The 14,231-nt window shown below is 43.1% G+C and overlaps 1 long non-coding RNA gene across 2 annotated transcripts in view; it reads left to right on the forward strand.

Moving 5' to 3' along the window:
- Positions 1 to 12,859, forward strand: part of LOC136794800 (uncharacterized) — a 39,003-nt gene extending 26,144 nt beyond the window's left edge. The window contains exons 2-3 of one of the 2 annotated variants that reach the window (XR_010842013.1): positions 5,819 to 5,911; positions 12,754 to 12,859. This is a non-coding gene — a long non-coding RNA (uncharacterized lncRNA). Of the gene's footprint in view, positions 1 to 5,818; positions 5,912 to 10,719; positions 10,800 to 12,753 lie in introns of those variants that run through there. The other variant, XR_010842012.1, reaches the window with a different exon arrangement.
- The last annotated feature ends 1,372 nt before the right edge of the window (positions 12,860 to 14,231 follow it).

The following is a 14,231-nucleotide window of genomic DNA, read 5'->3' on the forward strand; positions in this document are numbered from 1 at the left end:
AGTAACAGGGCTTTCTTTGGGACAGTGTCAGGATTGTGGATAGAAGTGCGTCAGAATATCGGCTCAGGATAGTGTCTGGATTTTAGTTATGGATTGCAACAGGTCCCATGTTAGGGACAGATTCCGGGCCTTAGTGAGAGATAGTTGTCAAGACCTTAGTTACTGAGAGCATCAGGGCCTCCGTTTTGAAGCAATGTCAGGGCTTCAGATGAAAACAGCATCACGGACTGGCTTGGGGCGAGTGACACGGCCTGAGTGAGGCCCAGCGTCTGTCCGTTAGCTGGGGCCACTCTCAGGGCATGACACAGGAGCAGCATCAGTGCCTTTGTTGGATCAGCATTATGGTCTTCGTTAAAGACATGATCAGGCCTTCTCTTAGGGACAGCGTCAGGGCTTACTTAGGGACATTTTCAGGACCTTGGTAAGTGATGGGTTGGTCAATTAGCTCAGGAGAGTGTGAGGACTTTAGATATTGAGGGCAACAGGGCCCTAGTCAGGGACAGTGTGAGGCCCTGACTCAGGACGAACATCCAGGCCTTAGTTAGTGACAGTGTCACGGCGTTGGGACTCAATTCAGGTCCTGAAGTCGGCACAGCATAAGAGCTTCAGTTGGCATAAGAGGCAAGATATTAGCTAGGTACAGGGTGGGGGTAAACTCTAGGGATCGTGTCAGCAAACGACCTAGGGATAGCGTCAAGGCCTGAGTTACTGAGAACCTCAGGGGCTTATTTAGGACCAGCATCAGGGCCGGACAGAGGGCCAGCAACAAGGCCTGAGTGAGACCCAGTGTCAGGCCCCCTGGCTGGAGGCACCGTCAGGGCGTGTCCTGGCAGCAGCAGCAGGGCCTTTGTTGGGTCAGCATTCGCATCATAATGAAAGACATCAAGAGGGCCTGAGTGAGTCACAGAATCCAGGCCTCAGTCAGGGAAAGCTTCAGGCCCTGAGTTAGGCAGAGCCCCGGTATTCACTTAAGGACAGTAACAGGGCATTCTGTGGGACAGTGTCAGAATCGTGGAGAGAAGTGGGTCAGAACATGAGCTCAGGATAGTGTCTGGATTTTACTTATTGATTGCAGCAGGGTCCATGTTAGGGACAGATTCCGGGCCTTAGTGAGAGATAGTTGTCAAGACCTTAGTTACTGAGAGCATCAGGACCTCCTTTAGAAGCAATATCAGGTATTCAGGTAAAAATGGCTTTGGGCGAGTGACACGCCCTGTGTGAAGCCTAGTGTCAGTCCGTTATCTGGAGACACTGTCAGGGCATGACACATGAGTAGCAGCAGTACCTTTGTTGGATCAGCATTATGGTCTTCGTTAAAGACATGATTATGCACTGTCTTATGGACAGTTTCACGGCTTACTTAGGGACATTTTCAGGACTTTGTTAAGAGATGTGTTAGTAAATTAGCTCAGGACAGTGTGAGGACTTTAAATATTGACGGTATCAGGGCGTTAATTAGGGAGAGGCTCAGTCCCTGATATAGCACGAACATCCAGGCTTTACTGCGGGTCAGTGTCAGGGACTGAGTTAGGAGTAGTGTCAGGGCCTTAGTTAGAGACACTGTCTGGGCCCCATTTAGGACGAGCATCTAGGTCTCCATTTAGGACAGTGTTATGGCCTTCAGATTAAATTATGGACATTTGTTAGACACAGCATAAAGGCTTAAGTTAGCATAAGATTCAGGACTTTTGCTCTGGGAGGTATAGGGTAAAGTCTAGGGGTCGTCAGGAATTTACCTAGGAATACTGTCAAGACCTTAGTTACTAAGGGTATCAGGGCCTTATTTAGCACCTGTGTCAGGGCTTCCTGTAGGGACAGCATCCAAGCCTGACTTAGGGAGAGCGACAGGGCCTGAGTGAGGCCCAGTGGATGGTCAGACACTGTCAGGGCATGACTTAGGAGCAGCATCAGGGCCTTTGTTGTGTCGGCATTCAGGTCATAGTTAAAGACATGAGCAGGACCTGAGTACGTCACAGAATCAAGGCTTCAGTTAGGGAAACTTCAGAGCCTGAGTTAGGCACAGCCTCAGGTCTTCACTTGAGGACAGCGACAGGGCTTTCTTTGGGACACTGACAGGACCTTGGATAGAAATGTGTCAGGATATTAGCTCAGGATAGTGTCTGGATTTCAGTTATTGATTGCCTCAGGTCCAATGTTAGGGATAGATTCCGGCCCTTAGTGAAAGATAGTGTCAAAGCCTTAGTTAAGATTAGTCAGGGCCTTAGTTAGGGAGAGTATTAGGGCTTCAGGTAGGAAAAGATGCAGTACATTAGCTTGGAACAGAGTCAGGTTCCATGCCAGGGATAGTGTCAGGAAATTATTGAGAGCATCAGGGCCTTAGGGCCAGTGCCAGGGACCTAAATCAGGACCACTTCTAGCGCTTCATATACAGACAGCGTCAGCGTCTATGTAAAGTATAGCCAAAGGGCCTAAGTGAGGCCTATCTTCAGGTCCTGAGTTAAGGAAAGTGTCAGGGCATGACTTAGGAGCAGCATAAGGGCCTCTGTGGGTCAGGATATTAGCTCAGGATAATGTCAGGACTTTAGATATTGGCGGCAGCTGGGCCTTAGTTAGAGAGAGTGTCAGGGCCTGAGTTAGGAGTAGCATCAGAGCCTTTGTTAGGTACAGTGTCAGGGACTGAGTTAGGGAGAATGTCAGGGTCTGAGTTAAGTGTAGTCAGGGCCTTAGTTAGGCTAGAGACTCCAGAACCTTCCCTGAGTTCCAAAGGGCAGATTTGAACAGTTGCTAATCAGGGAAGGGAGGGGATGCAGAGACCAAGGAGGAACAGACTAGAATCAACAGAGCAGCCTTGGGGCAAGATCCTGGTTTTGCCTCAAGGGATACAGTTAAGAGTATCTTTGGGCTGTTTAGCAACTTAAACCCCCACAAAATAGAAGATTTTAGTCTTCTTCATTCCAGAGAAGCTCCTCAAGAGACCATCTGAGGTCAGATTAAAGTGAGTTAAGGCCTTGTACACACACTAATCCTTAGGATCACCTGTGTCCTTAAACCATTGCTGTAAAACTCCTCACCAGATCCTCCTGCATTGGGACACACGGTTTTTGAAGGTAGGAGTTTTCTGTGTCCCCCTTTGGCTGCCAAAGGAGTAAAGAGCTATTCTTTTCTACTTACTGCAAACCTCTCTCTGAGATTCGATTTGGCACTGGTGCATAGAGGTCGAGTTTTCAACATCAAATTTAGTACCCAGTGTGGGGCTGACTTGGGGATGGCCCCTGTGGGTCCCCTGACTTGATCGGACACTGAGATTTTCTCCACACTAGCCTCTTTCGAGAGAGTGTAGGGTTGGAGAATTCCTTTAGAGGCCAAACCACTTGGGACCCTTGCCTGGAAAGGCCGAGCCCCAGTCATCCCAGCAGTTAGAACTCTGGGGCAGGAGTAAATGGTGGAAGAGAGACCACCCTAGCAGCTGCCGAGGTCGTCTTTGCCTTGAGGACGTTCCTCTCTTCCTCCTGCCTGGACTGTCCCGAATGTCCTATTCCAAGGGATTATTTTGGGGAACCAGAAAAATAGCATTTGGGATGTTGCAGCACCTCAGCCAGCATGTGGTAACTCCCCTGGCATGCAGTCTGAGGTCCTTTTAGCCCTGTACATTTGGGGGAACCTTGGTTCCCATTTGGGTGACTTTTCATTCCAGGAAATCTCATTTGGAAGGTGAACCACTTGGACAGAGGTCACAGGCTAAGTTGAGAATTGGAAGCTGATTTGAGTCTTGTGCTGTTTGGTTGTTGGTTTCTCTTTGGTTTCTGGTTCCTTTGGTTTGAGGCTTCCGTTGGTGTTTAGGGTTTTGTTTTGTTCTTAGTCCGTGTGTGGTGAGTGTTCTATGGTTCAAACATAAGAAGTGCTTCTTCTTCAGTTCCATCTGATAGCCAATGGGCAAAATCCTGGCAGACTGGTCAACCTATAGTTGTAAACCTAAGAGTAAGAAAAGAATGAAATTCTATTGTAATTTTGTCTGGCCAATGTATGGATACATTCTTGAAAAATGAGGAAAGGTGGTCTTTGAATGGAAGCCTAAATGACTATACTATCCTTCAGCTAGAGTTATTTTGTCACAGGAGGAGAAAGACAAAAGAAATTCCATATGTTCAAGCATTTATGAAACTACGTAATAAAGAAGGTGAGCAACTAGGTAACAGGCTGATGGTACAAAGAGAAAAGAAAGTCACTTTGTACTAGAGCTCGTTGTGTCTGAATGCAGAAAAAAATAAGGGACAACATAAGATGGATACAGAAGGTGATGAACATTTGTGCAAAGGGAACACTGAGGGAAGAGTTGTGCATGACCATGACTTTCTAAGATGGATATTGTTGGAAGTGGGTTAGGGCAAGCCTGCATTTGGTTTCTCCCTCCAAAGTTTTCCTGGAATGCTGCTTTTGATTGTGAACAGCTGGTGAGTTCCTTTGCCTGTGTCTGTGATCCGTATTTTTGTTTGAAATCTCTTTACTTTGGTTCAGTGAATAAGCGTTGTTTGGCCAATTCTAACAGTTCTTTTGATCTCCAGCTAACTTTGGGATGCTTTAGAAGGCCCTTGAGCCATCTCAGAGAGAAATGTTTGATTAGTATGTTAAATTACATGGAATTCCTAAAAATCTAGTATGTCCTGGTAAAATTTTATCAGTCATAATTCTAGTTATTATTAAATGTTTTATGTAACAGCAATCATGGTTTCTTTTGTCATTTACAGTGTGATCCAAGGTTTAACCATGACCTTTTAAGCCTTTATGTGATTTATAGATAGTTACTGTTGTGCTCTAACACTTTGCAAAAGTGCTCCATCTTCAAGAAGATCTATGTGAAGGATGTTTTGGCAAGCACAGGTCTCTGATAAATTTCATATCATAATCCAAACTGGGTAAGAAATGAAAAATCTTAATGGAGAATTGGATGGCTTCATAAAAATTTGAAAGGATTGGTTACTGAGTGAACTGGTGAATATGGTTATAATGTTTTTGTTTTTTTGTTACTGGCTTTGATCTGTGTTTTCCAGACACAAGGAAGTCGTTTCCCTCAAGCTACTTAGGACTTGGAGCAATTGGATAAATGACACCTCTGTATCGAAGTGTATATTTATGAAAGTTACTGGGTTGACTTTATTTTGCCCTGATGTTTAAGAGGAAAGGAAAATTACCTAGTGAAGTTATCAGAATGTAATTACTCATGATGTATCACTGTGTGCTTTAGGTCTACTGCTAAAAGCACATGTACAACGCTTGTGTGACAATTGGGTATGAATAATAAAATATATGGCTTATATAAAGCATTTTGTCATTAACATACCTCTGAGCATGTTCACAATACCTGATCAGTATTCCCCCAAAGTGGATTAACTAGGCAGATATAAAGGAGGCCTAGCGATGAGGAACATGATCTACACCTGGGCCAAACAGCTGAATCACTCTGGCACTGAGGAATTGACATTTTGATCATCAATGCTTTCTATTGAAAGACTTGGAATCAAAAGGGAACAAAACTCTTCATGTATTGAGATGTGAGGAAGTCACTCTGGCTTGTACATGGTTTAACTTAAATTTTACTGACCAAAGTGGCCTGTTTTGTGGCCTTTTGGATACAAATTGTACATCTGCTTTGGCATTGAGGAGGGGAATGCATTTTACAGTCAAGGAGTAACTATGGTTCAGACATCCAAGATAAACCTAAGTGACCTTTGTCGATGTGATTTAGATGCATTCCTGTATTCTTTTTCTGTTTTCTTTTTAAGTTTTTTTTTGATGTGGACCATTTTTTAAGTCTATTGAATTTGTTACCATATTGTTTGTTTCATGTTTTGGTTTTTAGGCCATGAGGCATGTGGGATCTTAGCTCCCTGCCCAGGGATCAAACTGGCACCCCCTGTGTTGGAAGGCAAAGTCTTAACCATTGAGCCACCAGGTAAGTCCCCACATTCCTGTATTGTTGAAATTGAATTTCTGAGCTACATCAGACTCAGGATGCCACTAGCCATTCTGAAAACAATGTCTACTGGTAGCTGCAACTGTATGTTTTCAAGGACTCCTCTCTTAACTATTAAATTTCAAACAATGACTTTAGATCAGATACTAATAGAAAGATGAGACATATGTGTAGTGTTCAGTAGCTCCTGTTATGGATATGTCAATACTACGTCAGAAGTTAAAACCTACTTAGGTAGAATTAGACAACTGGCTATGAAGTCTCTCTGAAGTGCCAGTTCCAGACCAGGTTTCAGACTTATTCTGCTGAATTCCTAAGGGGATGAGATCTATTTTTCCTATTAAATGTTCAGTTGTTACCCCTCCTATTTTAACTGGATTGGTTGCACCAAAATCGGGGACCAAGGGAGTCTCAGGTACAGGACTTGGAACTCAAATATTTCTAACTTGGTATCCATTCCCCTAGATTTAGGCAGGACTGTGCCCCATTTCAGCAGGAAGTAGCCAGAGTGGTCATCACCCTGTTCCCTGAAAGATGTGGGGAAAGATAAAAGGGAAGTGGGGATTAAAACCGAGTCCCCTTAATAACCGAGTTCCTGTGCCAAGTTTATGATTAATGTCTCCATCTGAAATGATTATTCCTTTTGTTGTCAAAAATCTGCTCTCCTCAAGATTGAGGAGTATCCAGAAGAGGAGTGAAACTGAGAGGGACTCTGTGGTCTCCTGGGCACAGAAGACTTTCTGTGTGCCTCCTAACTTTTTTTGTAGGGAATAGACTAGAGACTCCAGGACCTTCCCTGAGTTCCAAAGGGCAAATTCGAACAATTGCTAATCAAGGAAGTGAGGAGATGCAGAGACAGGGAGGAACAGTCAAGAAACAATAGTGCAGCCTTGTGACAGGGTCCTGGTGCTGCCTCAAGGGATACACATAACAATATCTTTGAGCTCCTTAAAGAACTAAAACCCCCAACAAATGGAAGATGTTAGCATTCTTCATTCCAGAGAAGCTCATCCAGAAACTATCTGAGACAAGATTAAAGGAGTGCAGGCCCTGCATACACACTGATCCTTATGAGCAACCACACCCTTGAACCACTGCTATAAAACACCATATCCTCCCGCATTGGGACACACAGCTGTTGAGGGCACAAGCCTGCTGTGTCCTCCATGGGCTGGCAGAGTGATAAAACTAATCTTTTCCATTTTTCCAAAACACTGTTCTTGAGATTTGAATCAGAACTGGTGCATAGAGGCTGATTATTCAGTATCAGTTAGGTACAGAGTCAGGCAGTTAGTTAGAAACAGTGTCAGGTCTATAGTTATGGAAAGCCTCAAGGAATTAGGGAGGGACACACAAAGATATTACAGACAGCATCAGATCCTGAGTTGGGGAGAGTGTCAGGGCATGATGTAGGACCAGCATCAGGACTGTAGTTAGGATCAGCATCACGGTCTTAGTTAAATTTATTGCCAGGATCTGAGTTAGCAAAGTGGCAGGGCCTGAGTTAAGGACAGCTTCAGGGCCTTAGTTAGGGACAGAGTCAGGACCTGAGTTAGGGACAACGTCAGGGACTGAGTGAGGCCTAGTGTCAGGGTCTTAGCTAGGATCAGCATCAGGGCCTTAGTTAAAGACATTATCAGGGTCTGAGTTAGGTACAGCAACAGGGCTTCAAAGGGACAGCCTCGGGGCCACACTTTGGGATGGCATCAGGACTTTAGTAGGGACAGTGTCAGGACCATGGTAAGAGATGGATCAAGATATTAGCTCAGGATAGTGTCAGCACATTAGTTATTGACGGCAGCAAGGCTGATGTGAGGGACAACTTCAGGGCCTTAGTTAGGAACAGCCTCAGGGCCTCACTTAGGGACAGTGTCAGGACTTACTTAGGAAAGCGTCAGTTAGGGTTAGTGTTAGGGCATGGGTTAGGATTAGGGTAAAGATTAGGCTGTGGCTACGGGTTAGGGTTAGTGTATGGGTTAGGGAACTGGTTACTGTTAGGGCATGGGTTAGGATTAGGGTAAAGATTGGGGTATGTATACGTGTTACTGTATGGGTTAGGATTAGCGTAGGGTTAGGGCACGGGTTAGGATTAGGGTACAGTTTAGGGTATGACTACGGGTTAGAGTTACTGTATGTGTTAGGCTTAGGGTACAGGTTAGGGTTAGGTTTAGGGTATGCTTTAGGGTTGGGGTATTTATTAAACCTCTCCCACTCTCCCGATATCACTTAGCAGGTAAAGTAATATTATTTCAGCTACAGGAATGGAGAAGAATATAGACAGTAGGATAAGACAAATAACACACACATTATAAATACATCTCATTAGGATTTTGTTTGTAACCTGTACTTTAAAACACTAGTGCTTAGGAAATCTATTGGAGGCAGAATCAGTAAAGGGTAGTTTTATGGGAATAACATCACAGATTTTCTGTAGAATACACAGATTTTGACTGGTTAGCAAGTCAAGGAGGCATGCTTTTGTTCTGAAGATAAAAACCCTCTTCTAAATTGAGCTGTTATTGGAAGTTAGAAATTTTCTCTTGCTGTTGTATTGCTTTGTATTTTCATGATTATTCTGCTTGCATCTCCCTTGTTAAACCTTTGATTTGGGGAAGAGTGCCATTACTGGAAATGAGTTTACAGAATTTTTCTCAGAAACAGAAGGAAAGGGTTCTCACCTAAATATTAAGAAATAATCTCTATACTGGTGTACTAACAGAATTATGATTCAGGGATAATAATTCTATGAAATGTAATTAAACACACAGTATATATATACTTTCTCTTTTAAATTTCTATTGTTACATTTTAAAAAATAAAATTCAAGTTCTTTGTAACAAGTGAAATTTCAAAAGATGAAGGGAAAAGATAATATTTTACCACTTGCCATCCCTTCCCACTCCCTGAAACGGCCAGCACAATGTGTAGCATTCTCATTTTATGAGGTGTTCCTTACATCTGTAAGGAATGTATGAATTAGGATATGTGTGTTAACAGACAAGTACTGATACATATGAAATATATAATCACAAAATACCTAAGGAATACCAAGAGAGGTCGACTCAACACTCTGTAATAACTTACACGGGAAAGGATCCAAAGATGAATAGATCGATACATACATATAATGAACCAGATGCTGTACCCCTAGAACACACACAACATTTTTATCAAATTTGCTGTGATCATAAATAACCATTTAATTTTAAAAAACACACAAGAAGTAGGGAGATATAAGCTCTTGGGGGTTTGCCTGGCACATTCCACTCTAACTTGCAGCCTACTAACACGATTTCCAGGAAGGCTCTGTTGCCCCCAAACCCAGAGTTGGAAATGGAGAAATGCTGCCGCCTTGTGGCCGTATCCCGCAAGAGCGGCTTTAAATCCACAGCTAAAAGTCACTTACATCTACAAGTGCTCAGGGCTGTAAAAGACACTTACCATCAAAAAATGTCCTGAGCTAGGCAATGGCCAAAAAAATTCAAAGCACGCAAATGTGTCAAAGAGATAGTATGAAGAGGTAAGTTTTACTCACTCTTTATCAAAAAAAAGGAAAATGGTTAGAAGCTCAACATCAGGAATTATTAGACTCATCTAACCTCCAAAAATGTTTCAACTCACACAAGTCAACTACCAACAGCAAAAAGACTACAAACAATAAATGCTGAAGGGGTTGTAGTGAACTCTGTACTCTCTAGCTGCTGGTAAGATGTAAAGTGGTAAGAGCCAATAATGAGAACAGAAAGGAGCTGCGCTTTATAATAAAAATTGAGCCACCATTCCATCCAGCAGGCCCACAGCTGAGCCTCTCACTTGAGAAGACCAGAGTCGAAAAGACACAGGCCACAAGAGCTGCACTACACGAATTTTCACAGTAGCCAAGACACCGAAGAAAACAAAATGTCCATCAACAGATGAATGGATAAGAAGAACTGGTCCATCTACACAGTGGAATATTAGCCATGGAAAACAATGAAACACTGCTCTTTGAGGAACCATAATGAGCCTAGAGATAATCACAGAACATGAGATAAGTTGGAAAGCAAAAGACATATTGTATAACATCACTTATAGGCGTTATTTAACAATTGACACAAATGAACATATTTTCACAAAGAAAGACACTCACAGACATAGAAAACAAACTAAGCTTATGTAAAATGAAACGTGGGGGGAATGGATAAATTAAAATTAAGTTGACCATATGTCTACAAATACGTATTAAATACATATATCAAACAGACCGACCATATAGCAAGGGAGGTCACCAGAACACTCTGCAATAATTTACATGGGAAGAGGATCTGTACATGAATATATATATATATATATATATATATATATATATACACATAAAATGTACAAATGAACCAGATTGTGTACACCTAGGAGAAGCAATATTCTAATCATTACCCCGATTAAAAGAATTAAAAGAGCGAACAAGAAGTAATGTGACATAAATTTCTGGGGTTTTTTCCTGGCACATTCCATTCTAATTTACAACCTGGGAACAGGACTTACAGAAGGGCTCTGCTGCCCTAGAAACCAGGTGTGGGAATGTAGCAATGCTGACGCCATGTGGCCGTTTCCCACAGCAGCAGCTTTGAAGTCAGTGCTAATGGTTACTCAATATTCACACGCATTGCAGGCTTGTCAATGACACCTGCTCTGCAAAAAATATCCTGGGGTCGAAAATCAACCAAAAAATTCAAAAGAGGGCAACCTTCCAAGAAGACAATTTCAAGAGGTTTATTGTACTTACAGTTTTTTCTGTTTTTGTTTAACAGAATAAAAAAAGGCGTGGAAAAATGCTGAACATTAGGAATTATTAAAGACATGCAAATACACGATACAAAAACCTATCGGGTCACAGCATTCAGAATGGCCATCAGGCAAAATTCTGAAAACAATAAATGCTGAAGGGCTGGTAAAGAAATGCGTCCCCGCGGTTCTAAGTGGGACGCGGTAAGAGCCACTAATGAAAACACAATAGAGTTGCCTGGAAAGGGTAAACATTGAGCTACCATTCAATCAAGCATACCCACGGCTGGGTCTATCACCTGAGAGGATGAGAATCAAAAAGACGCAGGCTGGACATCCTGCACGGCAGCAACATGTACCGTAGGCAAGGCTTGGACGAAACCAAAATGTCCATCCACAGAACAATGCACCAAGAAGAAGGGGTCCATGTACACAATGGAATAGTACTCCGATGAAAAATATAAATTCGATTTTAAAACCAAATGTAATTAAGGAGACATCAGCTTTGGGGGATTTCCCCAGACACATTCCACTGTAATTTAGAACCGAGGAACGCCACTGGCAGGAAGGTCTGTTTCACTAGTTACCAGAGTGGAGACGCAGAAATGCTGCCGCCCTCTCACCGTTACCTGAACCAGCAGCTTGCAAACCTGTGCTAATGGTCACTTCATATGCACAAGTAGTGGGGGGCTCGAAATGAAACCTGCCCTCAACATGTCTTGAGAGAGTCATTGGCCAAAATATTTCAAAATGTGACACATATTTCAAGAAAAGAATCTGATGAGGTAAGCTGTACACGCAGTTTGAAGAAAAAAAGGACATCCCTAAAAGCTCAACTTCAAGGGTTTGTGAGACGCATGCAAGTCCAACCACAAAGACGTATCAGCTCACACCAGTCAGAGGCACCATCAGCAACAAAACTACAAACAATAAATGCTGAAGGGCTTGTGGAGAAGTGCATAACCTCAACCTAAAATGGCACTTAACCTGGTAAGGGCCACTAATGAGAACAGAACGGAGGTGCCTTTACAAGGTAAACATTGAGCGACGAGATGAGCCAGCAGGCCCACTCCTGGGACTGTAACCTAAGAAGACACAATTGGAAAGACACGGGCAGGCAAATCTGCACTCCAGCAGTATTACAACAGCCAAGACAAGGAAGCACCCAAAAAGTCCATCACCAGGTGACTGGACAAAGAAGAACTGGGAGATGTACAGATAGAATATTGGCCAAGGAAAAACATGAAACAATGGCATTAGCAGCATCACAGGTGAGGCTAGAGTTAAACACGGAACTTGCAGTAAGTCAGAAAGCAAAAGACCCATATCCTATGATATCACTTGTAGGTGTTAACTACAAATTGATATCACTGAAGATATTTCCACAGAAAAATGCAATCACAGATTCAATAGACAGACTTGTGGTTCACCAATGGAAAGGTGTGAGGGTTGTATACATCAGCAAATCGGGTTTAACCGAGCTATACCAACACAGGTGAAAGGTATAATCCCCAAAAACCTACGGAATACCAAGGGAAGAGTACTCAACATTGTGTCATAAGCTACACGGGAGAAGGATCCAAAGAAGAATAGATATATGTTTCTGTGTAAAAGAGCCACACCTTTCACACCGACAACAAGCATAACATTGTAATCAAACTTGCTGTGATAAACAAGAAAAATTAAATTAAAAAACCAGCGAGAAGTAGTGAGACACAAACCTAAGGGGCTTTCTCCTGGCACACTCCATTCTAATTTACAACCTAGAACACGACTTCCATGGAGGCTCTGTTGCCTCAGTAAGCTGAATTGGTAAAGGAGAACTGCTGCCGCCTTGTGGCCTTTTCTCAAAACAGCAGCTTTTAACCCGGCGCTGATGGTCACTTGATGTTCCACATAATTGCAGGCCTGTAAAGGACACCTGCACTCAAAACAAATCATTGGGTCGTAAATCGAGAAAAAAACTCAAAAGATGTGCACCTATGAAAACGACAATTTCAAGAGGCATAATTTATGCACACTTTGTCTTGTTTCTTTCTTTTTCTTGTGTGAAATAAAAGGGCATGGAAAAATGCTCCACATCAGGAATGAATAAAGCCATGCCAATCCAGTCTACAGAAACGTTCACCCACAGCCGTCAGAATGACCATCAGCAACAAAGTCCACAAAGAGTAAGTGCTGAGGGGATTTTAGGGAACTCTGTACCCTCTAGCTGCTCGTGGGATGTAACCCGGTAACAGCCAGTAGTGTGAACCGAATGGAGGTGCGTTTAAAGGTACAAATTGAGCTACCATGTGATCGGATAGGGCCACTAATGGGCCTATCCCCTCAGTAGCACAAAATCAAAAAGACACAGGTCTGGCCATCCTGCACTGCAGCAACATGTACCGTAGGCAAGGCTTGGAAGAAACCAAAATGTCCATCCACAGAACAATGCAGCAAGAAGAAGGGGTCCATGTACACAATGGAATAGTACTCCGTTGAAAAATATAAATTCGATTTTAAAACCAAATGCAAGTAAGGAGACATCAGCTTTGGGGGATTTCCCCAGACACATTCCACTGTAATTTAGAACCGAGGAACGCCACTGGCAGGAAGGTCTGTTTCACTAGTTACCAGAGTGGAGACGCTGAAATGCTGCCACCCTCTCACCGTTACCTGCAACAGCAGCTTGCAAACCTGTGCTAATGGTCACTTCATATGCACAAGTAGTGGGGGGCTCGAAATGAAACCTGCCCTCAACAGGTCTTGAGAGAGGTATTGGCCAAAATATTTCAAAATGTGACACATATTTCAAGAAAAGAATCTGATGATGTAAGCTGTACACGCAGTTTGAAGAAAAAAAGGACATCCCTAAAAGCTCAACTTCAAGGGTTTGTGAGACGCATGCAAGTCCAACCACAAAGACGTATCAGCTCACACCAGTCAGAGGCACCATCAGCAACAAAACTACAAACAATAAATGCTGAAGGGCTTGTGGAGAAGTGCATACCCTCAACCTAAAGTGGCACTTAACCTGGTAAGAGCCACTAATGAGAACAGAATGGAGGTGCCTTTACAAGGTAAACATTGAGCGACGAGATGATCCAGCAGGCCCACTCCTGGGCCTGTAACCGAAGAAGACACAATTGTAAAGGCACGGGCAGGCAAATCTGCACTGCAGCAGTATTACAACAGCGAAGACACGGAAGCACCCAAAAAGTCCATCACCAGATGACTGAACAAAGAAGAACTGGGACATGTACAGATGGAATATTGGCCAAGGAAAAACATGAAACAGTGGCATTAGCAGCACCACAGGTGAGGCTAGAGTTAAACACGGAACTTGCAGTAAGTCAGAAAGCAAAAGACACATATCCTATGATATCACTTGTAGGTGTTACCTCCAAATGGATATCACTGAAGATATTTCCACAGAAAAACGCAATCACAGATTCAATAGACAGACTTGTGGTTCACCAATGGAAAGGTGTGAGGGTTGTATACATCAGCAAATCGGGTTTAACGGAGCTATACAAACACAGGTGAAAGGTATAAT

This window comes from Kogia breviceps, chromosome 9 (genome assembly GCF_026419965.1).
Source record: "Kogia breviceps isolate mKogBre1 chromosome 9, mKogBre1 haplotype 1, whole genome shotgun sequence".
Lineage (NCBI taxonomy): Eukaryota > Metazoa > Chordata > Mammalia > Artiodactyla > Physeteridae > Kogia > Kogia breviceps.